The sequence below is a fragment of the Octopus bimaculoides genome, chromosome 22 (genome assembly GCF_046866305.1).
Source record: "Octopus bimaculoides isolate indiv1 chromosome 22, ASM4686630v1, whole genome shotgun sequence".
Taxonomy (NCBI): Eukaryota; Metazoa; Mollusca; class Cephalopoda; order Octopoda; family Octopodidae; genus Octopus; species Octopus bimaculoides.
The window spans coordinates 35,825,402-35,849,821 of NC_142949.1; the positions used below are offsets into that span (position 1 = coordinate 35,825,402).

The window sequence follows — 24,420 nt, forward strand, 5'->3', positions numbered from 1 at the left end:
TGGCAGAATTGTCAGCACACCAGGCAAAATGCTTAATCATAGTTCATCCTTCTTTAACAAAAAAAATCTGCTTCAATAAATTCCAACCAATTTCATGCAAGCATGGGAAAGTGGACATTAAAATGATATTAACCCCATAGCAATGGTTTTTTATCAGGCAACTAGGTTGCACTGACAGCAATCATCTTGGCCGAGATCAGCAATTAGCACACGACAACAGCTCGGGGTATATTTACATCAACCACTCTAAAGAATGCACTGTTGATTTATGTAAACTGTCATCACTGAGAAGACCATAAATTCAATAAAACTGGCATAGCTGGATGCGACTGTAAATTCCGTGAAGAATCAGAAGAATTTGCTGAATGTGTATGAATTTGATAGGAAGCCATCGTGAAAATGGTGGTGTAACCACCAAAACTGCTGTTTTTATACTATTATGGTGATGAAGTCTTAAACTGAGTTTGGAAATCTTTACATGAAGAGTCTAAAAAACCTATCAGATTCCTTGAAATTTGCACAGTGGCCACTGTTATCGATTCTGTGAAGGATAGCAGATATTTATATCAACCGGTGTATAAACAGGTACAAAACTGCATCAGATAGGGCTGTGTATATTTTCGTCATCTCATTCAAAGCGAGTACACAGCGCAAGTAAATTTACATCAACCGATGTTATGGGGTTAATGATGATGATGATGATGATATATATATATATATATATATATATATATATATATATATATATATATATATATATATATATACAGCTATTATTAACACTAGCCAAAGAGAGAAGCCAGTGTTTGTTACAACAGGTCAAAATGACAAACTGCATGAGTAATAATGTTTCACTAGTTATCACCGCTTACCAAAGTGAACAGAACAGAACAGGGTTTGTCAAATACAGTCAGATTAGTCACGATTATTTCATTCTGGTGTAGCAAGTGACATGTTGGGCAATTAACAAAACCCCCCCCCCCCCCAAAAAAAAACCAGAAAACATTTGACAGCAGGATTAAAATCTTAGCATCAACCAACCACTGCAGTCTAGAAAATGGCAGTGGTTGTAGTGGTGTGATAATGATCATGACAATGATGACACTGCTGCTGTTGCTGACAGTTCTGGCAATGACAATGGTGCTGATAATGGTGTTGGTAGTGATGATACTGAAAGTGGTGGTGGTGGTGGTGATGATACTGAAGGTGGTGGTGATGATACTGAAGGTGGTGGTGGTGGTGGTGATGATACTGAAAGTGGTGGTGGTGGTGGTGATGATACTGAAGGTGGTGGTGGTGGTGGTATAATGATCACGATGATGATGTTGCTGCTGCTGGTTATGGCGGTGACAATGGTAGCAATGATGGTGGTGGTAGTGATGATGATAGTGTTGGTTGGTTGGGGGGGGGGGCAGCAATGGCAGTGGTGGTGATGGGTGTGCTGGTAGGTATGGTCATTACCCAACATCCTTGACCAGAGGTGAAGATGGGAACGGAAACCAAACAGAAGATAGCCGCCATAATAATAATAATAATAATAATAATAGGTACTAAGTCTTATTATTTGTGGAAAGAGACCCTGAAAGACCCTGAAAGACCCTGTGAGACCTTTGACAACAGGTTGCTGTCCACTCTCACAGAAGTGGACAGGAAGTAAGATTGAAAGCTTTGAGAAGTAAAAATAATAATAATAATAACAATAATAATAATAATAATAATAACAATAATAATAATAATCCTTTCTACTATCGGCACAAAGCCTGAAATTTGGGTAGAGGGGACAAGTCGATTGCATTGATCCCAGTTTTACTTCACTGGTACTTAATTTATCGACCGCAAAAGGATGAAAGGCAAAGTCAAACCTCGGCAGAATTTGAACTCAGAATGTAGCGACAGGCGAAATACCACTAAGCATTTCGCCTGGCATGCTAACGATTCTGCCAGCTCACCACCTTAATAATAATAACAATAATAATAATAATAATAATAATAACATCAACCACCACCCACTTTTTGATACTTGCATGTGTCATATGGAATTTGTTGAGGCAGCTTTCCTACAGCTGGAAGCCTTTCCTGTTTCCAACCCTCACCCGTTTCCCTCTGACCAAACAGGTCTTCACGAAAGACTGGGAATGAAGGACACCACTTGTATGATGATGATGATGATGATCATCATTTACAAACATCACGTGATGTCTAGACAAGGACAGATACAAAGGCATGCACGCACATAGCGGGCTTCTTTCAGTTTCCATCTACTAAATTCACTCACAAGGCTTTGATCAGTCCGACGCTGTAGTAGAAGACACTTGCCCAAGGTGTCACATAGTGGGACTATACATACATATATATAACGGGCTTCTTTCAGTTTCCATGCACCAAATTCATTCACAAGGCTTTGGATGGCCCAGAGTTATAGTAGAAGACACTTGCCCAAAGTGTCATGCAGTGGAACTGAACCCAAGACCAGGTGGTTGGGAAGTAAGCTTCTTAACCATACAGCCATACCTGTTGATGATAATGTCCCTTTTAAGAGCTTGTGTAAAATCCAGTGAATGGTGGGGTTGCACAGGTAGAGAATGTGAGAAGGGGGAAAAAGAAGTAGAGAGAAGTCGAGAGGGAAGAGTTACAGAAATGAAGAGAAGGTAGGAGAAAGAGAGAAGTGGGAGGGAGACAGATAGAAAGAATGAAAAAGAGGAAGAAGGGAGGAGAGAAAGAGAGAGAGAGACAGTGAAAAAGGGTGGGGGCAGATCTAGAAAATGTGAGATGAAATGGAGGAGAAGGAGAAGAAACTGTGAGAGAGTGGGTTGAAAGAGAAAGAGTAGAGAGTGAGAGAATGGACAAGTGAAAAATTACTATTTTAAGAGGACTGAACTGAGGAGATAGTTGTTTTAACTAGTTAATCAACTCACTGAATTCTTGTTGCTATGGACAAAAATAAACACTGAAATGTGTGGGTGTGGGTGCGTACTCACACACACACACACACATATATATATATATATATATATATATATATATATATATATATATATAGGGAGAGAGAGAGAGAGTGAGAGAGATATGGATGGATGGATACATACATAAACACAGTCACACATATGTACTCACACACATGTACGCATATGTTTGTGTGTAGATATAGATAAATAGATCTGTGCACACACATATACATACAGAGATACATAAACAGTCATGTGTAATCACATATACATGCTTGTATATACACACACACACACACACATTTATATACATATACATACACACACAAATATATCTATCAATCATCTTAAGTCAGAAAGATAAAGGAAAGACACAAATCAACCGTATCCTCCCTATCAGAAGCTCGTTATCATCATCATCATCATCATTGTCTTATTTTACGCTTATTTCTTTAGTTAAGGTGTGTTGTTGTTTTTTAAAATCTAGATAGTTTGTATGTTTTTATTTTTTATCTTTTATCAGTTTCGGTTTTTGTTGTTTTTCTTTATTTTCAGTAGTTTGTTGTTATTTTTCTTCCTGCTGTATTTAATTATGATAAGTCTTGAGAAATTCTCGTGGGAAGAAGTAAACACACACACACACAAAGACAAACACACACACACACACACAAACACACAAAGTCAAACCATTAACAAACAAAAAAAAAGACCCTTCTTTGTGAGCAAGCAGCTGAAAAGGAAGACTGCGTTCCCACAACACACACACACACAAAAGCTCTCCATTCAATTCAATCCTGGAGCTTGGTGAGGCATTTCATTGCACACAGTTACTGAATGAATATTCATATTATTGACAGCAAAAGCCTTGGGCAAATGACAGCTGGTTCAATTGCAAATAAGCCAGGCACTATAGGTGACTCCTTACCCCATCTTCCCAAGGCTATACGACCCCTCTTGACTAAAAAAATACCTGAAGAAAGACTACTGGTTATCAACACTAGGTCAATGTTTCTCACAGGAGTTTGACTGAGGATTTAAAAGGAATCACACATAATGGCCATCATCACTGTTTAACGCACACTTTTCCATGCTGGCATGGGTCAGATGTAATGTGTTGAGGCAGATTTTTTTTTTTTTTCTATGGTCAGATACCTTTTTTATCATCAACCCTTAACTGTTCAAGGCAAGATAATATTTTTCCCCATGGTCATCCAGACATCTTTTTATGGAAGACTGAAAATGACCAGCATTTTTCATGTGACAGTGATGCTCATTTACAATCATCTCATGATGTTAAGACAAAGGTATACACAAACACATACATATATATATATATATATATATATATATACACACACACACACATATATACACAGGATGAGGTACCTTTTGAAAAGTCACCTGATGACACATATCTTCACTGAAGGATGCATCACAACCAGCTGTATAGTAAGTATTTCACCTGTGAGGGACCAATGTATGATGAGTCAAAACGATCATTGTGATTAATGTAGGCGTAGGAGTGGCTGTGTGGTAAGTAGCTTGCTTTTGAACCACAAGGTTCCAGGTTATGTAGTAAATGCACAGCTGTGTGATTGAGAAGCTTGCTTCCCGACCAAGTGGTGGGATCTCAGTTTCAGTCCCACTGCACAGCACCTTAGACAAGTATCTTCTACTAGAGCTCCAGCCTTGCAAGTAGATTTAGTAGATAAAAACTGAAAAAACACTGTCACACACATGTGTGTGTGTGTGTGTGCATGCTTGTCTTGACATCACATGATAACTGTCATAGAAGTGATGCTGTTTGTTTCCAAATTTCCAAGGAAAATATGCCTGACCTTGAGAAAATATTACTTTAGTTTGAAACAGGTGAAGGTTGACAACCAGAAGGGCATCTGTGGAAGGCTAAACAGATGGGGTTCTGCCTGTGACTTGAGGGCCAGCATTGTGAAGTGTAACGGAATTATGATAAGAGTACATGTGCATGTGGAATACTCAAGCGGCATGCATTAAATATAAAACAAAGACCAGATAGGTTTCTTGATTAAATAAATGGAGTATTAATTGTCCAAGACCAATGGAGTATTTATTATTTTATACACATTGCGTGTGTGTGTGTGTGTGTGTGTGTGTACTTATATTGTATGTGCATGTCTGTCTGTGTGATGATATGTACAAGTCCTGACAAGTAACGAAATTGCTTCTTTCATATTCACTGTATAGAGTCGGTGGAGCAAAGAGAGCCATTGGATTGTGTGGTGTTACATACACGCAAACTCTCTTCTACATAGATGTACTGACAATCCAACCACACACACACACACACGCACACACTAGCACAATCATTTGCATTCCACCACACAAATGCACATACGCACACTTTCACTCCACCCGCCATCCCCACACGCATGTGCTGCACTACTGTTACTGCTACTCACAACCATACAAAAAAGTTCCATGGAAACCGAGCACTCCACCCACCCACCCACCCTCGCTGGTGCTGTTATGCTCTGTCCTCTCTAACTATGCATTGGTCTCACTGCTATGACCACTGCAACACTATTAGCTCTGGTCTGGGGAGCTGACAAGCCCAGAAGGGCAGACCAACCACTGACGAACTCAGTGAACGAGACCCTATCTTGCACCCAGGTTTCTCTGAATTGTCATTTACATCAGCACAAATAAGTTCAGAGAAAAACATGAAGGGGACACATTCTTATGTTCTACTTTAAATATATCTAAACAGAATAAGTAAAAAAAATATTGCAGGGTAGGAAAAGGGTGGATTGGAAGAGGATCTCACAGGTATTCCAATTATGAAAATGTTGAATTCACTAAAAATATTGTATAGACCAGTGGTTACCAACCCTTTTATTTAAATGAGTTTTCCTACGGACCCCTTTTAATATGCTTATCCTTATATATGTACGTTTGTATTCATCCTCTAATTCCTTATGTACTTTGTACTTCTATATGTAAACCAGGTTGGCAAAATAACATAGTCTGCCATAGACACCTGTGCTTTGGTTCTTTCTTTCTTTTTTTGTCACTTTTGCTATGAATTAAATTAATGAATTCAACGGGATACACCGTCTGCAAGTAGTTGAGTTCAGCATATTATCCTCCATTTTCTAATTGTTATATATATATATATATATTTATATATATATATATATATATATATATAGTAATGCTGCCAACATAACAACAGCACTTGTACCAATAATTATTTCTAACAAAAGCACAAGGCCTGAAATTTTAGCAACAAAGTAGTCTTTGTTACAAATACTCAAGGACAATGGTCTGAATGCTTGCAACACGACAAGCACCCAATGACCAAGCAATGGCATTAAAATAGGCCAAAAAATTAATCTTACCATCTAAGAACAGAAACATTCCCTCCAACAGCATTTTTTTTTTTATACAGCGATCATGCACAAGGTTTCGGTTGACCCAAGGACATTATAGAAGGCACTTACTTAAAGGTGCTGTGTAATGGAATCAGATCAGAAGTTACATTTTTGCAAAGAGAAATTTTTAACCACTCAGTCATGAAGCCTGTGCCTATGTTAACCCAAGATGGACAAAAGGCACATTCAACCCTAACAAGATTTGAACCCAGAACAAAGAACAAGACCAAATATTATCAACAGCGCCATCTTAATGTCCAATTTTTCATGCTTGCAGGGGTCACATGAAATGTCATCATGTTTGTGCCAATGTTAACCCCAAAAGAATAAAAAACACTCAACGTTAGCAAGATTTGAACTCACAACAAAGAAGAATATTAGCAGCACCACCATTTTAATGTTTCTTCACCATGCTTGCAAGAGTCACAAGTCACTCATTGAAACAGATATTCTATGGCCAGATGCTCTTCCTGTTGGCAATTCTCACCTGTTTCTAAGCAAAATAATATTCCTCCTATCCTTTCAAACAAAACAGCTCAATGGCCAGACATGTTTCCCAGAAAATTGCAGACAAATGACACCACATTTTATACGAAGGTTAACTTTGTTTCCAATTGGTGTACAAATATACTGAGACCTGTTTAAAACTCGACACTGCTTCTGCAACTTACACTGCCAGTATTTGCAAACATTCACAAGCTGTATCCGTTTGACAAGGCATTTACAATCTGACATCATTTGTGCTGCAACTAAAACAATTGTACACGAGTAGAATCTTAAGAGGTATTTAAAACATACACATTTTGTCAAGAGTACTACATACCAACATCTTTCATTGTACAGCTACAACCTGGCCATTGAATCTAATCATCATTATTATTTGTAGTAGTAGGAGGAGGAGTAAATAGTAATTATTATTATTATTATAATTATTATTATTTAAGTGGAGAGCTGTCAGAATTGTTACAGTGCCGGGCAAAATGCTTAGTGGCATTTGGTCCACCTTTACAGTCCAAGTTCAAATTTACCTTTTGAGGTCAATAACATAGGTACCAGTTATGTACTAAGGTCGATGTAATCAATTATCCCCTCTCCCAAATTTCAGGCCTTGTGCCTATAATAGAAAGGATTATTATTATTATAAGTACTAGTAGTAGTAGTAGTAGTAGTAAATAGTAATTATTATTATTATTATTTAAGGCAGTGAGCTGGCAGAATCATTAGCACGCTGGGTGAAATGCTTAGCAGCATTTCACCCATCACTACGTTCTGAGTTCAAATCCCACTGAGGTCGACTTTGCCTTTCATCCTTTCGGGATCAATAAACTAAGTACCAGTGAAACACTAGGGTCAATATAATTGACTCATCCTCCCTCAAAATTTCAGACCTTGTGCCTATTAGTATAAAGGATTATTATTATTATTATTATTAGGTATAAGACCTGAAATTTGGGAGGCACCACACAATGGGACTGAAAGCAAGACCATGTGGTTGGGAGGCTAACTTCTTACCACAAAACCACATGTGTGCATGAATACAATTGATTATGTTGGCACCAAAATACAGCTGGTATAATATTTATAGGCTGAGCCAGAGGGATTTATAACCTCAAGCACAATGGCCACAGATTTGAAGGGAGGAGGGAACAGAGAGGGAATTGACATCAATAACACATCTGATAGATGCTTTATTGATCCCCAATCCTCCCCTAAGATGAAAGACGGAAATCAATCAGTGAGATATAATGAAATCCACCACTACCACTTTCACCACCACGACACATTTCGTCTGCAACTCTACCGAATCGGCCATCCACTGCCCTCAACAGCCACAACAGTGATTACTGCTGGTGGCAGCAGCAGCAGTTGTTGTTGTTGTTGTCACAGCAGCAGCAGTGCTATATTACTCCGCCACCCACCTAGCCTAATCCGACAGGAGATGAAAGCAGAAATTAAACAAAAGCCTAATTACGACAACAACAACACCCTACACGAATTAGGCATTAGCAGAGTTCCATTCCGTAGAACAATTTCCTGTCCATGCCAATCAATACATCTCATGTAATTATTATTATCATCATCATCATCATCATTATTATCTGCTTCTCTCTCTCTCTCTCTCTGTTTACACAAGCCATGTCAACCTAAACAATCAACAAATACGAAAGGAACCTAGTGACCTCACTAACCACAGTGCAGCTGTATCACTTGGCAAAGACAATTGCTGTTGTTGTTATTGTCTTTTAAGCCTTCTTTCAACCACCCTTTTTATGCGTTTCAGGCATTGGCCTGCAGCCACATGTCCCAGTATATGTGTGTGTGTGTGTGTGTGTGTGTGTATGTAAAAGAGAGTCATGTGAATGTTTGCGTGTGCGTGTGTGCAATGGAAGTGGGATGGTGAACAATCAGCAATGAAAAGAAAAATCAAACAGCCTTTCAACTCTGTGTGAGTATATGTGTGTATGTGTACATGTGAGTGTGTGTGTGTGTGTGTGTGTGTGTGTGTGTGTGTGTGTGTGTGTGTGTGTGTGTGTGTGTGTGTACAAGGGAAGTATGGAAATGTGTTTTGGCGGGGAGTGTAAGTCAACTACATCAACACCAGTGCTCAACTGGTTCTTTTTATATCGGCCCTGAAAGGATGAAAGGTAAAGTCAATCCTGGTAGTATTTGAACTCAGAACATAAAGTCAAAAGAAATGCCACTAAGCATTTTCCCCAGCGTGGAATAATGATGATGAGTTCAAATTTTGGCACAAGGCCAGCAATTTCGGGAAAAGGGGTAGTCGATTACATCAACCCCAGTGCGTAACTGGTACTTATTTTATCGGGCCCCAAAAGGATGAATGGTAAAGTTGGCCTCAGTACGGTTTCAAATTGGCACACAAAGAACTGCAAGAAATGCCACGAAACATTTCGACCAGAAAAAAAAAAAAAGAAAACAAAAAAAAATCATTTTTCTCAATATTGATTCAACAGATTTCTACTTAAGGCAAAGTGGATGACATTACAGATACAATATTCCAAAGGTCAAGTGAGAGAAATTCACTAGAGGTCAAACACACCGGTATACATACATATATATATATATATATATATATATATTAGCCAGTACTGGGCTGACCAACGAACAATCTATATTTTTTCCACTCTTCAGACAACCATACTTCAACTACTTCAACTCTGCATAATCTTTGCTTTGCAAGTCACACTCACACTCACATTCACACTCACACAAACCATGTGTTCACCCCAACACACATGCAAAACTGCTATTCTGCTTGGCTACCTTTACCTTCCCCAGTAAAAAGAGCAAATGTTTAAGGGAACATATCGTCTATAACATGATGATGGTTGTGTGAATAAAAAGTCTGCTTGGCAACCACGTGCTTTCAGGTTCAGTCCCCCCCCCCCCCCACTGTGTGGCACCTTGGACGAGTTTCTTCTACTACAGCACCAAATTCACCAATGACTTTTCAATGAATTTGGTAGATAGAAATGCACACAAATGGACAATGGACGTTAAATGATGAATACACAAGCAACCTAACTGACTCACAAGTATCTTCCACTCAGTCATTTCAGAAAACATTTGAATGATTATTTTCTTACTCTCTCTTTTACTCTTTTACTTGTTTCAGTCATTTGACTGCAGCCATGCTGGAGCACCGCCTTTAGTCAAGAAAATCGACCCTCAGCCCTACATTAAATCACTATGTCCACTTTGATAAAACATACGTCTATGCAAAATTTCAACTGTCTACATGCAAATGTTGAGACCTACAACTTGGAACATACATACATGCAAACATACATACGAATGTACACACACACTTTCGTATATGAAGACCTACATACACACTGACAGAAATTGTCTAACAAGGAAACATGCTACCAGTTACACAACTCTCAGTTTGCACTCATTTTCTCTTTCAAATTAAATACGAATGCCTGGTTAGTCCAACTAACTGTTAACCCTCACTACACACTCACCTAATTCCTTAGTAATTTGTCAGTCAATTGTGTCTGACTTCTAATGTCTAACCCAGCAAGACATCACGGCTTGATTCAATAGTTGAAACTTAAGCTCAACATCATGACACATATCATAACATACATAAGATTCTGTGCGTAAGATTCATATATATATTAATATATATATATATATGAGACCAAAGCGTACATATGCCGCTATATATATGTATATAAAATACAAAATGGGACAAGAATGCAAAACATCCAGACAGTTAGGTGATACAAAAAAGGGACAACAAAATATCCACGTGACCGATGTTTGGCCAAACCTGACCGTTCTTTCTTGGTTTGGCCGTTGTCCGTGCAACATCTATATTCTTCCCTGTGCCTGTGAAATCCTGTATCCCTGCTGTAAGGCTTTACTTCCACACATGCCAGCTTAATTTAATTCGTCCTTAGTCGAGAAATACCTGTTGTTATGTCCTGTTATTTGTATTTGTGTAAGTGTAAAAATTGTTAAATAATAAAACATGAAAATCAGAAGAGGTGGTTGAAATTTCATTCATTAATCTATTCTTCTATACACAATCAAACTCAGATATATATATATATATATATATATATATATAGGCATGGCTATGTAGCTAAGGAATTTGCTTCCCAACCATCTGGTTTAGGCTTCAATCCCACTACACAAAACCTATATGTATGTATATATATATATATATATATATATACGTACATATATCTTTTACATAGTCTTATGGGTGGATTTGGTACAGAGAAACTGTATAAAGCCATTACACACACACACACACACACACAGGTGTGCATGTGCAAATGTTTACATCATATGCCTCCCTAAAAGACCACTGGATTATGAATAGTGATAGCAAAGAAGTCCAGCCATAAAAAAACAACACTGCAATGTGTATTTGTCAAACCCGTGCTAGCATTGGAAAAGAGGCATAAAACAAACACACAAACATATACACATAAATATTGTTGGTTGCCTCAAATAGAAACCAAAAAAAAAAAAAATTCAAATGTTGGAAGCAGCAGGGAACGAACATTGCAAGAGTACTACAATAGCATTCTGCACTTTACCAAAATTTAAATAAAATATAGGTGACATTGAATATCCGGAGCATAGAAGAAATGCTGCAAATTATGGTTCCCACGCTACCATGTGTATGTATGTATGTATATATCTATATGTGTGTGTGTGTTTATGTATCGATGTATGTATGAATGGATAGGTGGCATTTCATTGTCTTACAACATGGCCAGATGTTACAATGTTGTGCGACTAAAGATGGCTGTAACACCTGGCAATGGTGTAAGACAACAGACCCAGATGTGTCTGCTGCTGGCGACATGTAGTTTCGGTTACTTTTCTTCATTTTGTATTAGAATCACCTGACTTGGAAACACATGATGATATATATATATATATATATATATATATATATATATATATATATAATTCTGTCCTTGTAGTATTATGATTATAATCTGGCGGTTATTTGTTTTCAAACCTAATAATAAACACTCAAAACCAAAGATTAAATCAGGTTCAAGTTGTATTATGCATAAAAATAGCCTAAAGTTTGTTTATTTTGGAGTAATATTTTATGCTGAAGTACTGAGTAGGTTTAATGTTAGTAGACCCTTTAACAAGCAATATATGCCACGGATGTGTTGAAACCCAAAAACATCGATCGGAAATCAGTGCACTACAGACAATGACTTGGAGATCAAGCTTTTTGTCTGTGTGGAAGGTAGGAGGGTAGGAAAAGCTTAGCTTAATAGAAAGTTTTTAAAGTATTCTGCTAAGTAAACGTACTGTTTGAGTACAAACATCAAAGTATTGACTGGTGAATGTGTGTGTGTGTGTGTGTGTGTGTGTGTGTGTGTGTACGCAGAAAAGAGCTTTGATGTCACCGGAATAAAATATACACATGGTGGGGCGGAGCAAAAATATCGACAACAAAAAGAAAAAGTACATTAGGTAAAGTTACAACAGATGTGAGTCGTGAGCCTCGATAAAATAAATCGACAGCATACTGTTATCGTCTAGCAACAGGTCATCCTGGATCGAACACACTTTTAATCAGACATTCCAGTTTTGACAAATCTTGGTATTTTTTTTAGGATTATCTAGGATTACATTACCTAATGCTTTTGCTTTTCTTTTCTTTCAGTGATGGTAATGTATAATGTGAAGGAGAATTGGCAACCATTTCTACTATTTCTAGCATGTGGAAACGACCACGTAATGGCTAAGTTGACTCGATAAGACATGTTGGCGTGTTAAGGTGTAAATGTTACATTTATTGCACCAGCTGTTCACTTCATGTAAGTGAAGAACAATATTAGTAATAAGACAAAAGGCATGTATGGGCGGGGTGGAACATCGATGGGACACACGGGATGAGTATCGATTCACAATTACTTCTTCCCCCATTCTTTTTCAAGATGTAATATCTCCAAGTCACGAGCTTCAACGATGACGAAGACATACAAAGAACAGTATACGAAAAACCAAGCCTCGATCCACCTCCGGACGCATCCGCGCGCGGGGCGACCAGAGAGAAAAATTAGACGGATCAGACTAATACTACAGACATCTTCGTTGGGCCTTCGCAAGCGAGAAAACTACAGAAGTGAAGGTGGAGTGTGTTTCCTATTGCAGACACGTGATGATCCAACCGCAGCAAACGAAAAAATACCCACCAATTCTTTTTCGCGCTGGGGATCAAAATGCCAACATCATGGCTGCTGCTCAATGCTCTGTGAACACTGTAATGGCTGTAATACGTGACATGGGCAGCTGCAATGAAGACAACAAAGCCATTGCCAGTAGAAAGGGACATTGCAGGCAGGATGCTCTGACAGCGCCCGCAAGACGGAATTCATCCTCACATCTTTGTAAAGGGTCTTAGGCTCGGCAATACGAAGCTGCTGGAGAGGGTTGCGGCTGGATGTCCATGTGTGACAGCAGGCTTTGGCTGCTTGCCGTAACCTTCCAGAAAGAGTCGGAAATGGTTGCAGGAGAATTTCTGGCATCCTAATTACCCCGATTGTAATTCCGTTGATTACTATGTGTGACAGGCTGCTGAGAAAGACACCATCCGCTCTACTTGCAACACCAAAGTTGAGCTGGTGGCCAAGATTGAGGAGGTATTCGAAGATTTTGAGACTGTGGTGGAAGCTGAGGGCGGCACTTTGAATAAAGTATTGCCTCCCAGCCATAAAGTAGTTGATTTTATTTTATTTTAATAATTTTATTTTTGGATGGAATATTGTTTTGTTTTCCTTTTAACGCAAACTGTCAAATTTAGCCCGAACACCCTGTATACATACACACATGTGTGTGTGTGTGTGTATATATATATATATATATATATATATATATATATATATATATATATAGTTTTTGTACGAACTCTTAAATAAACCGACATAGTGAGTGGTGTGATAAATGAACAGAACGGGAATAACTGCATATATTTACTCGAGTATAAGTCGCACCCCTAATTTTAGCGTTAAATCTTGGTACAAAATGTTTTCCCTTCATAGTTTTAGTTTTGTCCCACCTTTTTTTTCGACTACAATCAGTAATAAAATAGTGCGTCTTATACACGAGTAAATAAGGTAAGACTTCAATGAGTCCAGTCTTTGTAAAATATCAAGAACATTTGGTCGATATACGCCCGTATAATTGCAGTTAGTTATATTTTCCGTTTCGTTATGTAAAAGAAAGCCAGAAAGAAAACCGGGGTTGTCATGTTTGGAGGATACAGCAGGAACCTAAAACAAAGGAAACTTTACGTTATCGCCCAACCTGCAAGAAACTGCAGACAGATCTGCTTCAAATCATACTCTACCGTCTGAAATACGAAGACGCATTAGTATTACTCGATAGTCCTAAAAAGACAAGATGGTTACAGCTGGAATACCTGCCGTTATAGATCTGTTCGATCAGAGTTGACCTCGGTTGAAACAACAATAGGACTATGATGTTATCGTAAATTACTCTATGTCAGCCTATCTATATATCTGAAGAAGACATGATTTAATAGTTGTTTAGCCCGAGGTATACGCTCAGCAAGCAAACTCATGATCAAAGGCGTTGAAGCCGATCTTTTCGGACAGAGGTTTAATCTCATGAGATTATCGAATGTGTATATCTTTTACAAAGAGGTATGATATGAGTAACATTTAGCGGTTATTTCTAGCTTCCTCGGTATCCATATATGCTTCATGCCACGGAAAACAGCCACAGTACAATGGCACACACTTCAGCTTCTTGTTCAACCTTGAACGAACAGATTTATGATCCAGGCCTCACACTCAACACAGAGGCATAGATCAAGTGCGCGGAGGAGGTAGTGCTGCCCTGAATCAAGAGGGTGGCTGCTGGAAGACCCTATGTCTGGCAACATGCAGGAGAACCCAGTCATGGCTGTCAGACAACTTCTGTGACCACATCACCCCTAACATCTGGCCACCTAACTCCCCAGACCGAAACCCCCTTTATTATTATGTGTGGGACACAGTTGCGCGAGAGACCAACATAACTCCTTGTAACTGAACTGAAGGCAAGGATTATAGCAGCATTCACCAACTTAAACAAGAAGACCACCCAGGAGATTGCGAAGTCGTCTGGAGGACTTGGTTGAAGCCAATGGCGATTTTATTGAATATTAAATCTACTCTTTAGTATTTCAAGATATTTTTGGTAAATATATGTTAAAATGAGATGTCAGCGATGTACCGACTTTCCAGACACTAACGGTCCGGTGCCTCTCATAATCACACCAATTTACAAGCAGGAATTTCAAATTCTCACGACTACCAGGTTAGTTTACTGGTACCTTGCACAGTACAGCATCAATAAACTTGTATCGTTTACATCAATGTACATGTACCTGTAATTCATTTAATTATTGAAGTACATTTTATATTTAGGTCCAACTTAACAGGGATGTTATGTTAGAGCATCGGATACTAAGTATTCTGTGTTCTAATGAAACATTCACGTTAAGTTGGACTTAAAGATTACCTCTTGAGCAGTAACGCTGCTTCTCTTGCAATTAACTATTTTATATTTAATTTAGAATGTGTTAAGGTGATCACTCCTGATTCGAGAAAATCAGTAATCCAGAAAAGTATTTGGAACCAAACTTTCCGTGAAAATCAATGTCGCATTTGTATATATATAAACGCGATTTTGTAACGTTCATGCTTTTCTGAAAGAAAAGATAACGTTGTGACATAAACTTTAAACAGTTCATTTAATACACCAAGTCTTTCTCCCAGAGATGGAAAAGAAGTGACCAAGGCTGACTCAGCAGGGTGGCACCTACAATGTACTAAACAACAGAAGCGATAAGGGAAGTTAGGACACCATAAACTTGAGAGATACGTGCGAGAGATAAAGAAGGTTGGAAATAGGAAAAGAGAAAGGAAAATGATATTGGAAAAACGAGAAAATTATCGTTAACAACTGTCGCTTCACCGATGACTAGGGCTTTTGATATCGATTCTCAATAACATATGTTAACAGCCACGAAGGGCGAATCAGCTATATCAGTAGTTCTTAATGCTCTCAACTTTGAAGCGACGAGATCAAATACAAAATTGAAATAAAGTAAAAATACTAGTACAGCTTATACGGAAAGTTTTAAAAGAAAACTATTTTAACGCTAAAATTCCAGAAAATATAGAAAACTATTGCTTAATTTCATTTAACATACCTGTCTCTAACAAAATTACATAAAACAGGTTTTTCAAGACATTCAAGCAATTAATATGGATTTTCTAAAGCCTTAAATTTGTATTTTTGAAATTCAGCGGCGCACCTAGAGGCTCCTTACAAAGCATAGTTTGAGAACCGTTATTTAGGTAATATCTCGACCTGCTAAAGGCAGCAGTCGAAATTCCTTCGAATTACACTACCGTTTTTAAAAGGCGTGGGAAGGAGGAAACGTTGGATAAATAACATTCGATTTTATATTTATAGACTTGGCTGTGTGGTAAGAAGTTTGCTTCCCAACCACATGGTTTCGAGTTCAGCCCCACGGCGTGATGCCTTGAGCAACAGGACGAGACTTAATGTCAGATTCAAAGAAAAGTTAAAAATTAAAAAAAATACTAGGTGTTACGTTAAATTTTCTTTTTTATGTATATCACCGTAAATATATTAATGTACGATTTCTGTAGAAACACGTGAGACTTCAGGAAGTGGCTTTCGTGCTTTTTATTTGAGACTTCATGGCAATCTGAAGCCGTTCCAACAAGGAACATAAAGTACCTTGGTTGTATCCGTTGCCATCATCACATGTTGTACGTGTGTATATACCTGGGATTGGGTGAGAGTGCGCATATCCGTTAATGCAAATACGTTGATAGTGTCTGAGAATGTGAGGTTCTCGTCTCTCGTCTGAATACGTATACATGCGTGTGTGCGGTGTGTGTGTGTGTGTTTCTGATTTCTCTCTCTCTCTGAATGGAAAAATGTGTTTCTGTGATCGTGTGTGTGTATGTGTGTTTATGTGAAAATGTATGCCTGTGGCGATGAATTCGTGTGAGCATATATGCGCGCGCGCGAGTACATCTGAATTGTTTTTTTGTTTTGTTTTTTTTTGCTTTTACTCAAAAAGAGTTTAAATTTAAAGAAAATACATTGTGAATGATTTAATAAAGCAATTAGGTAAAGAAGATTTAATATAACAGGTGAGTGTCGCTTCTGTGTGCTCTTAATAAGAGATGGAGAGAGGCTAAGAGAGAAAGAGAAAGATAGAGAATAAGACAAAGAGAAAGACAATGTTGAGTCTGACAGACAGTGGTGTTAAGAGGGTGAACTATATTTCCACATCTACCCCCCAACACACACAATTTGCACAATGAGTGAGGGAAAGAAAGGATGTTAGACAGGTAGAAAAGAGTCAAATGTGTTTGAGACAGAGAGTGGATGAATAAATGTGTTCTGAGACAAGAGACAAACTATAAAATCAGTACGAATGTAAAACGGTTAAGAGGCGTCAAGCCGACTTGGTATCGTGAAACAGGTGATGAGAGCAAAATGTGCACACACACATAGACAGGCAGACAGATGAGATTAGATAGATAGATAGATAGATAGATACGTAGAGAAGTAGACAGACAGATACAGAAACAGACAGATATACAGACAGACAGCTACATAGACAGACCGATAGATATATAGGTAGGTAGAGAGACAGAAGACAAAGTGACTGCTTCATCTTGTCGAATGATAGCCGTCTCATGACAGACATCATTGGATTCTATACACACATAGATAGACACGCATATATATATATATATATATATATATATATATATATATATATATATATATACACACACACTCTTTTACATATATATATATATATATATATATATATATATAGCAAGAAGCATACACTAGTTCGACATGTACGCCAGGCGCTTAAGTATCCATAGTTAAAAATATCCAGCGATAAGCAAGAGCAGGATGACCGGAAACTATTACGTCGACCCCATGCCTTCTATCAGAAGGCATGGGCCTTCTTATACAGCGCTGCAATAAAAGGATATTCGCCAGTCAGTAAAGATTTGGGGTTTGATTATGATGTCATTTTTTTCACACAAATGGTTTTATTGAGTGCTCAGACACAAATGTTGAGTATCTATACGCCCCCGCAATATATGCATGTGTGTATATCTATCTATACCTATATATACATATATATAGTAGGGGTGGTGCTTGTAGGAGATGGCCATTTCTTGAATATATTTGTCGGCCACGAGTACTATATATTTGCCGATGGATTGATTTATCCAACACCAGAGACCAAACCCTAGTATTTAACTCTGCCAGTCAACACCAGGCTAATGGGGTTGATACAAGTGCTTTTTTTAAGGTGTTTTAATCCACCCGCACTGTTGTGTGCTGTTGCTAGACAACCGTTGAACCCATGCTGGGTTCATTTGTCCCTTTTCATTTTGCGGGTCTCTAGCAACGTTACCTCCCCCCTCCCCCCATAGCCTGTGCACACCAATATATACATGCAGACACACACACATTATATACATAGATATACATGCACACAGATATCAAATGTGCGTGTCTCTCTCTCTCTCTGATATATATATATATATATATATATATATACACGCACAGATTTAAACTATGTATACATACACACATTATATATATACATACACACAATCTATACATGCTATATATACACATACATACTATATATATATATACATACATACATACTTACTATATATATATATATATACATACTATATATATACATACATACTATATATATATATATATATATATACATACTATATATACATACTATATATATATATACATACTATATATATATATATATATACATACTATATATATACATACTATATATATACATACATACTATATATATATATATACACATACTATATATACATACTATACATATATATATACATACATACTATATATACATACTATACATATATATATACATACATACTATATATAAATATATACATACTATATATATATATATACATACTATATATATATATATACATACTATATATATATATATACATACTATATATATATATATATACATACTATATATATATATATACATACTATATATATATATATATACATACTATATATATATATATACATACTATATATATATATATATATATATATATATACTATACATACATACTATATATAGATATATACATAAATACATGTATACATACTATATACATACATACACATCTATATATAGATACATACATCATATATATACATACTATATATACATGCATTATATATACATATACACATACTATATATATATATATATATATATATATATATATATACATACTATATATACCTATGTACTTATATATAATGTACATATATGTGTACATATATAGTATGCATGTATATATATACATACATTATATATATACATGCATACGTACATACACACCCAGACTATATATATATATACATTTATATATACAGAGAGTTAAACTGTCTGTGTGTGTGTGTGCGTGCGCGTGTGTGTACACACATACACAGATATATTGTCACATACAATAGGAGAGGGAAAGAGTGTGTACGTGAGAGAGAGAGAGAGAGAGAGAGAGATGAGGATAGTATTATGTTGACATCATTGATTAATAACAAAAAGATTTAGCAGAGAGAGAAATGTCATAACAGACATGAAATCATTGCAAATGAATGACACGGACAGCGACGGACGGACGGACGGACGGACACATATATATATATATATATAGCACCATTAGAAAACATAGGTAGAACTATATACATGTATAAATATATAAGTGACAGAGAGAGAGACACACACACACATATATATATGTGTGCACATACGGACAGATACAATAGTGACACTTCGATATGAATGGGAAAGAAAATATTTCATAATTCAATAAAACAGACTAGATTTCTTTCGTTGACAGCACACATTTATGTATGCTGTACACACACACAGGCACATGTCTCACACAGACTATAAATGTGTGTGTGTACCAATGTATTTATATATACATCTCTCTATATATACATACATATATATATAGAGAGAGTATATATATATATATATATATATACACACACATATATACATGTATATACTTGTGCTAGAGATACATGTATATATCTGTGTGTTATACAGGCACAATGCATCTCAGACAGTGTATACATACACACACACAAACACACACATACATACATACATATATATATTCATCTATACATACATGCATGCATATATGCATACATATTATATAATGTATGTGTGTGCGCGCGCGCGTCTCTGCATACTTCGGCTTCGGTGAACGGGTAGTCATGTTATAGATGAATTTCTTCCCAATTAACCGTGATGAACACCACATCATCCTGCTTCCCTCTCCGTTTTCCACTACATATTTAGAAGGCGAATAAGAAAAATAGCGAAATTACATCCTCCATCCCGTCACTTTTAAAACGAATGCCATCTGCGACAACCAGAGTTCGCCTCACTCAGTCGGAAGAGAAAAATATATTTAATTTTAATTCACTTATGTTGCCTAATATAAATTAATATTAAAACAATATAAAGAAGAAAGAGGCCATGTCACGAACGCCACATCATTTCTTTCATTAAGCTCTGCTATTAAAGATCTGAATGGCTCGCGTCTGTTAAGTCAGACATTAGCATCACAATCTTCGTTCAACTGAAGTAGACGAGGCTCAAGGCTGGTCTTTCTTCATAAACAGAAAATGAGGGAGGGACTGTATAACTGATTCAATAGCCACAGTATATTACTGGTATCTAACAGGCCGGCTCTGATGAAGCAGACCTGTGATCGTTGCCGTTCCAGCAGCGACCATCCTGTATTAGGGGAAAAGAAAAATGACGTTTAGGTGAATTAGGTTTCTGTTTGTACCAGATTGAGCGATCGACCACATACTTCGTTTTATCCATGATAAAAAAAGAAAATGACAAAGCAGACTCCATCCTCAGGAAGATGAGAGTTAGATTTAAACCCCTAAGAAGCACGAGCCAGTTTTTTTTGTACATTTCCTTTCGAATAAAGTTTAAAGGGAAAAGATAATGAAGTCATTGTGATTTCCTAAAGAAAATTAGAGCCAGCTTAATTCAGAGGGGGGGGGGGCGAGAAATAAAAGTAAAACAGAGGCATTCATGCTTATCCAGACAGCTTCATACCGTCTCGAAAGATCGTAAAATAGAACTCCGTTGGGGATTCGAACGTGGGCGACGAATGTTACTAGCAAGAATTAGTTAGCAGTAACGCGGTGTGAACACACCAAAGTGGATGTCACCAGGAATCGAAACCGGCTCGTGGAGTACATGGAACTCAGGAAATTTCATCAGCAAGTCACGACGATAAACGCCACTTTCTTTTCCTTTTTATTTTCTTCCTAGCTTCTTACATAAGTATGAAGGCTGAGATGTTTAGCGGGAAGCAACGTGAAACGGAGCCATCTCTCCCGATAACAGCAGTGTGTAGAGAGACCGGATCATGGAGTCAGTCGGCTTTACCGGGGAACTTTATTATATTATTTACATAAGGAGAGTAAAAAGAAAAAAAGAAAAGAGGAGAAGGGATATTGTCGATCGAATCTATCCCAGCAGCCACTGTTATTCAATTCTTCGAGCATTATTTGAAAGAACAATAGAAAGTGAGAATTATACAACTGTCTACAGTACACGGTAAACTCCCGGCGAACCGACTCCGCGACCCGGTTTCCATTCCATTTTAATAAGCCATTTCTTTCCCACTACAATAGCTAAAAGCCTTCGAGGAAAAAAAAAGACAATGAAGAGACTGTACATAGATATATCGTCGAGTCTTTTGTGTCCATATTAAAAAGAAGGAAGGCTATTATTAATCATGGTAGTTTTATTGTTTGTTTATTCTCCTTATTGTGTGAATGAAGTCTGTCTTAAATAAGAGTTATTGGTTTAGACCGAGACAAACAGAAGGAAAACTAACGGGGGGGGGGGAACCAAAGGTTTATAAATCTGTGATTTTCATTTTCACCTAATAAAGCGATTGTTTGTTTTGTTTTATTAACGAAAAATAGGGAGGAAAGAAAATCTAAAACCGACATATAGAAAAATAATGAAAACCACCTCCAATTCCCCCGTCACCATTCAAAATTCGGAAGAATGAGATAATACCACGGTCATCACCATCATAATTATTATTAGTATTATTATTACTACTATCATTATTATATTTCTACATATATGTCTTTTGTAAGAACACGTTCCAACAGCCCAGTTGTAATATAACAAACAGCCTGGCAGCTTTCATTAATATTCTTGAAGATTATCATAATTCCAGATTATCATAATTCAAATTCTAAATAAGATAGGGTGAAAGCAACGTGAGTCAGACCTAGTTGTTGTCAAGAGTCTTAAGATACATACATACACTACACACACTCGCTCACATACATGTGTGCGTGAGTGTGTGAGTGTATATATACATAATATATATATATATATATATATATATATATATATAATCAGACACAACCACACAACATAGATGCATGTGTGTGCATTTACAAATACATGTATATATAAATTTGTTTCGGAGCTGTTTCTTATGTATGTATATATATATGTGTGTGTGTGTGTGTGTGTGTATGTATAAAGGGTGTTTATATATGCATAAAATGTGTTTGTGTGTGTTATATATGTGTCTATACATGCATAGCGTCCGTGTTGAATTATATATATATATATATATATATATATATATATATATATATATATATATATATGCATTAGGTGTCTCTCTCTCTCTCTCTCACTCTCTCTATGTTTGTGTATACAATAAAAATGAGTGTATAATCACAGGAGCTGTAGAATAAGAAAGAGGCATGGAATCAAGTTTGTGTAAGAACAAAAACTGGTTAATAACATCCACATCTATTTCCACATCCATATTATTTATCCAAATGGACCGAAAATGCTGAGGCAACCGAGAAATTTTTTTTTAAATCCAAATCGCTTATTAAAATTAAATCAAAGATTTCCACCACTTTGGTGATTAATAGGCATTAATGAGCTGAACAGTAAATAATAAAGAGCAATGAATGAAGTGTTTGATGTAGGTGAATAAATATATAACAGAAATAAATAATAGAAAGAAGACACGTACGCACCACCAACAAACAGGAGCAATCTGCCGGCAAAACGATGGCTTTCTGACTATCTCTCTCTCACTCCACTCTCTCTGTCTATCTATTCAACTGTCTGTCTGTCTCTCTCGCTCTCTTTCTTTCTCGCTCCGCTCTCACTCTCTCTATAACTATTCAACTCTCTCTCTCTCTCTCTCTGTCTTCACTCTCACTATCTATCTATTCAATCTCTTCAGCTTTCAGTCTCTCTCTCACTCTCCACTCTCACTTTCTCATTGTCTATTCAACTCTCTAACTCGCCTTCCTCCCTCTGTCTATTTATCTATCTACACAGCTCTCTCTCTCTCTCTCCTCTGTATGTGTGTATGCATGTATGTGTGTATGTATAGATATATATATGCGCGCGCGCAGCTATGTCGCTCTTTCTCTTTCTTTCTCTCTCTCTCTCATCCTTTCTGATTCTGTCTTCCTTCACTCTATATATCTACACTATTCTGTCTACTCTTTCTCTCTCTCCCTCTCTCTCTCTCTCTGAGTCTCTTATGCTCTGCTCTGTAACTATCTACAGACATCCTCCAAATCTCTCTCTCTCTCTCTCTCTTTATACAACTCTACCTTTGTATACGTGCGTACGTGTGCGGGTGTGAAAGTGTAATTATGCGTGCGCGCACGCGCGTGTGTGAGTGACTCAGTCTCTTGCCTCTCTCTTTCTCTCCTATGCACCTATCTCTACAAGCTCGTGTCTTGGCGACCACCAAAATTCCAACGGAAAATACAGGCAAGCTGCACATTAAAAGCACTCCCGTTACCATGCATGCACATACATCCAAGGTCACACAATATGTCAGATGCAACTAAAATGCATAAAGAATATATATTTAATAATATATATATATATATATATATATATATATATATATATATATATATATATATATATATATATATATCAAGACAAGAAGGAGACCAAATGAAGGAAGGAAAAATTAAAACGGAAAAATGCAAGAAAGAAAAAGTATGAATTTTTTAGGAGTATACAGTGATATTGGATGAAAACAGGATGCAAAGAACAAATTTCATATACGTTGAATTGATTATAAATATTCAAACTCTCTTTGCTTTCCGTCACATATAAAAAGATGTAAAATGCGCGTATGATTTAGACATATGTACGTTTGTGTGTACAAGAAAGATAGGAGGAAAAGACAAAGGCCAGAGAGAGAGAGAGGTTTAGATGGATAAGACAAGGGAAATCGGATAGATAGATAGATAGACAGACAGACAGCCAGATAGATAGATAGATAGATAGATAGATAGACAGATAGATAGATAGATAGACAGCC

At 36.9% G+C, this 24,420-nt stretch overlaps 1 protein-coding gene across 2 annotated transcripts in view; it reads right to left on the reverse strand.

The window, feature by feature from the left end:
• The window catches only part of LOC106867675 (acyl-CoA 6-desaturase), a 46,456-nt gene extending 23,086 nt beyond the window's left edge, over positions 1–23,370 (reverse strand). The window contains exon 1 of one of the 2 annotated variants that reach the window (XM_014912616.3): positions 23,102–23,236. The gene's annotated coding sequence lies outside the window, so the exon portion shown is untranslated. Of the gene's footprint in view, positions 1–23,097 lie in introns of both variants that reach the window. The other variant, XM_014912624.3, reaches the window with a different exon arrangement.
• Between the last annotated feature and the right edge of the window lie 1,050 nt (positions 23,371–24,420).